The 4,757-nt window shown below is 44.0% G+C and overlaps 1 pseudogene; it reads left to right on the top strand.

The window, feature by feature from the left end:
- The first annotated feature begins 201 nt into the window (after positions 1-201).
- On the top strand, positions 202-2,016 carry LOC147459158 (AAA-ATPase At4g25835 pseudogene; annotated as a pseudogene).
- The last annotated feature ends 2,741 nt before the right edge of the window (positions 2,017-4,757 follow it).

The raw sequence follows: 4,757 nt of genomic DNA, 5'->3' as shown, positions 1-4,757 counted from the left end.
CTGTCTTACTAACCCTTTTATACTTAGTTAAGCATTTTGATACTAATTGGGTAGTCGAACCGTGGTGAATTAGATGAGAGTCATTTTCTTGATGACTTTCTCAACAGTTATTAGATAACAATTGGGTGTGCGTCCTTCCTAGGTAGTCGACCGTGGTAAATTAGACGAGAGGCAGTTTCTTGATGACTTTCTCAACATTAAAAGCATTTTGAGAGAGAGAGAGAGAGAGAGAGAGAGAGAGCTGTGCCAGCGTTTGCTTTTCCATCGCCTGCATGGTTTGCTTTTGCTGCGCGTCGTTGGCTTTTTGAAGACAACAATATAACAGTCTGCGAGAAGTCAAGAAATCAGCTCTCGAGGGATGGTGGGCAACATGAACCACTCTTCTTACTATTACTATTTCAGTGTGTTATTGGGCATCGCGGCGGCGGTGGGACACGCCCTTGCCCTTATCTCGCACTGGGTAGACGTCGACGTGGCTGTAGGGTGGGTGCAGAAGCTTCTCTGGCGGCGGCGCTACATCAGCTTGCAGGTTGAGGAGCAGGATGGATCAGCCACCGTCAACGAGCTCTTCTTGGCCGTGCAGCTCTACCTCAGCCACTCCCCCGCCTTCCACACGGCGCACAATCTCAATGCCGCCTTCCCCAAAGGCGCCACCTCCATCTCCCTCACCCTCGCCGCCCATGACCCCCTCTACGACACCTTCCAGGGCCGCCCTGTCTGGTGGATCCTCAAATCCACAGAGCGCAAGCACCCCCCTGGTCTCGACCAGTACTCCCACAGATCTGATATCACCGCCCATCGCCCCGACGAGAGACGCTCCCTCTGCCTTGTCCTCCTCCACAAGGACAAATCCCTCATTCTCCCAGCTTACCTTCAGCACATCTTAGAGCGCGCCAAATCCCTCTCTCTCCAGCGCAGAGAGCGCCTCCTCTACACCAACATGAAGAGCCATATGTACATGGTATGGGGCGGGCGGCGCAGCCTCTGGGCATCTGTGCCCTTCAAGCACCCTTCCACTTTCGACACCCTTGCCATTGACCCCCACATCAAGAAGAAGATCATGGAGGACCTCACCAGCTTTGCTCAAGGGGCAGCCTTCTACAGACGTGCCGGTCGCGCTTGGAAGCGAGGCTACCTCCTCTACGGCCCCCCTGGGACTGGGAAATCCAGTATGATTGCCGCCATGGCCAATTTCCTGCAATATGATGTCTATGATCTAGAGCTCACCGAAGTCACTTCCAATGCCCATCTCAGAAACCTGCTCATCAAAACTTCCAACAAGTCCATCATAGTAATCGAGGATATCGATTGCTCTCTCCATCTGACCGATACAATCAGCAGGGCTCAAGGATCAAACAGTAGAAGATCTCGTCGTGACGAGGACGAGGACGAGGACGACGATGATGATGATGAGCGCCCACCGCAAAGGAAGCTGAGCCATGTAACCTTGTCGGGTCTCCTCAACTTTACCGATGGGTTATGGTCGTGTTGCGGCGATGAGCGCATCTTCGTATTCACTACCAACCACATTGACAAGCTGGACCCTGCACTTGTGCGCTCCGGGCGCATGGATATGCACATCCACCTCTCATACTGCACCTACGAGGCATTTAAGATTCTGGCTGCAAACTATCTATGTCTGAGCGAGCACAAACTCTTTGAACATGTGCATGCGGCATTGGACGATGCACATGTGAAAATTACGCCGGCTGAAGTCACTGAAGTGTTGACAAGGGAAAGGACAGACCCACAAGCAGCTCTAGAATGTCTACTTGAAGAGCTCCATAAGGAAAAAACCAACTCAGAAAAACAGAATAACTAAAACCTGCACTTGGATCACAACCCAAATATGGTGGCCGTATTGAGCACTAGGACAGACATCAAAAGAGAGCCTGCACCAAGGAAGTTTGAGGGAGCACTCTAGTACTTCTTAGCCTGTATTAAAACAAGAGGCCTCCTCTGATCCTAGTTGTGTTCTTGATTGACATCTAGTAATTTAGTAGTAAAGTTACCAAATAGCAAGAAAGAAGGGGTCACAATCAATATTCCATTACAATGTCATCACTTATTGTCTAAGTTGCCCCCTCAATGTCAAGTACATGCTGAGTATATGCACTATTTGCAGTTTATGTTTTACCTTAAACTTAAGGGAAGTCTCTCGTGGTAGCGAACGACTACCTTTTTTCATCTCATGAACACAAAAGAAATTTTTGTTCGAATTACTTCTGCAAATCAGGATTTTTGTCAGTTGTACATTCCAGAACCTAATTAGGTTTGAAATCTTGTGATTTATATGGAAAGCTCAAAATGCATCATTTTTTCTTCCTCAACTCCCAAACAATGATCAATAGCCATTGATTTCACTTTTCATGAGTTTTTGAGATATTGGGGCCACTAATTAGAGGTATTCAAAATGAGGAACACAATTCTCAAGATCATCCATTAAGGACCTAGAAAATCAACCTATCTGTGTAAATTTAGTTCTAGGAATATCAGTTTCCCTTGGTTGGAAAAGGATCTATATCTCACCTTGAGATGGCTTTGACTCCCTTGTTTAGGGATAGGTCTCCTTGTTGGATTCATGAGCATCTTTCTATTTAGAACAAATTTTAAGCAAGGTCACCATGTTGATTCATGTTCACTTATCTATGTAAATTTACCTATAATGAAAAGGTCACTCTCACTCGTATGAAAGAAGACATAGGTGGGGTGGCTATCATGATTGGGAATGGAAAAATCTTGAACTATAGTAGATCCGCGTAGTTGTGGACTGATTGCAAGTTTGTGCATGTGAGAAAATAGATTACCATTTCCTTGCTTCATCGTTCCATTTGTTGTGTTGCTGATCTCTCTTCCTCTTGTGCCATTTGTTGTGCGAGGGCTCATTTGTTGTGCGAGGGCTGACGTTAATATGAATACTCCTACAGAAAAGGTTGTTGTCAAGACTAGCTCTGAAATGAAGAGCAAGACAAAGGCCACACCTTTTGATGGGAATGGGATCGTGCTAGCTAGGGTGGATGAAAGACAAACATAATGAACACAAGTGAGTGTGTGCAGGTTAGACTGTTACTCAAGAAAATTGGGTTCGAAGATATATTAACTTGGACTCATAAACACGATCTTGAGTAGTTTGCTAACCCATCACAAGCTCACCATAAACAAGAGAGATGTAATGCAAACATGGAATGGATTTTTTTAATTCATGAAATGAGCTTAAAGTACCTCTACATCCTTGCACCACTATGTGTGGGATAATTTCACATTTTCTCTCCTTGACTCATACTCTAGTGACTCTAGGACAAAGCTCACACCTTACAACCTTACAATCCTCCCCTTGAGTTTAAACTAGGACAATACATTGAAGTTTCTTTATCCCCTAAGGATGACACATAATATCCACAGACGATGTCAATACATATCCACGAAGGATGACTGATCCACAAAGGATGACAAAAAATTTCTCTCCTTGAAGAGAGGCTACTATCTTCACAGTATGTCGTCATAGTAGACCAGGTTGTTCACGCCTTGGTCTTTGTCTTCTTCTTCGTCCTCCACTACATGAGTTGATCCTCTGACAGGTTTCTTGCCTTTGTAGTTTCTATTGTTGCTATTGCCACTGTTGCTTTTTCCGTTGTTGTCTCCACTTGAGTAGCATCCAGAAGGAGGATATCCCTTCTTACCACATTTGTTGCAAGATTTATTGGTGTAGCAATCCTTTGCTATATGTCCCATTCTCCCAAAATCACAACACTTCTTTATACTTGATGTTGATGTTGAATATCCTCCTTCGTGATGAGACGACAAAAGCTCCTCCTAATGAAGTAACATTCCTCCCTTGCTTCTTCTCTTTGGATATTAAAGATTTGATTACATCTTGCAAATCTTGTGTTGGATCCTTCTCCTCAATGATGGTCATTATATGGTCAAAGCTAGGTAGTAAGGCTGCTAGAAGAACTGCAATTTTATCATCCTCTGGTACTGCACTGTTTACATAATCTAGTTGTGTGGTCATGCTTGTAAGACGATTGACCAAGCTTGCAATATCTTCGTTATGTTCCATTTTTAATTTATATAGATCCTTCTTTAAGCTCACTTTGATCTTCTTTTTCCTAGCTCTAAAGTCTTTTTTTAGTGCTTTCCATGTAGCTGATGAGGTTTCACAATCATCAATAAAATGTACATATTTGTCATGTAGTGCAAAGATTATGATTCCTAATGCCTGCTCGTTCTTGGCTTGATTTTGTGCACTCATAGCTCATGTATGTATGTGTGCTCCATCAACGGCTGACGAATCAGTGATTGTCCGCTTAACTACTCTCCACAACTGCTTTTTCATTAAGTAGCCTTTCAACTTGGTTTGCCAAGTGTGAAATCCCTCCCCGTTAAATTTCATAAGCCCCTTCTCTTCCATTGCGCTAATAGAGGGGGTCTTAGCTTAGGAGACTCCTCTACCAGTGTCCACCTATTTACACAAGCACAATATGAAATCATCACCATAAATGTAGATTATGATATACATTGCAAGAAATTGTTGTGCTTGGTTGCAAAATTGTGGAGTTAATTGAGAGAGAGAGAGAGAGAGAGAGAGAGAGAGAGAGAGAGAGAGAGAGAGAGAGAGAATTCCTTTTGCGAAGCTCCAAGTTCACCCTTGGTGAAACCCCTCTTCACACGTGGAAGCTTGATCTCTAATGATGAAGCCCTTTTGAAGATCGAATCTTTTGATGCCTTGGATTTTCTTTGAAGCTTTGATAGCTTTG

This window comes from Adiantum capillus-veneris, chromosome 4, assembly GCF_014529385.1.
Source record: "Adiantum capillus-veneris isolate H3 chromosome 4, ASM1452938v2, whole genome shotgun sequence".
Classification (NCBI taxonomy): Eukaryota; Viridiplantae; Streptophyta; class Polypodiopsida; order Polypodiales; family Pteridaceae; genus Adiantum; species Adiantum capillus-veneris.
The sequence above is the reverse complement of the archived record's forward strand: the minus strand, read 5'-3'. Positions and strand labels throughout refer to the sequence as shown.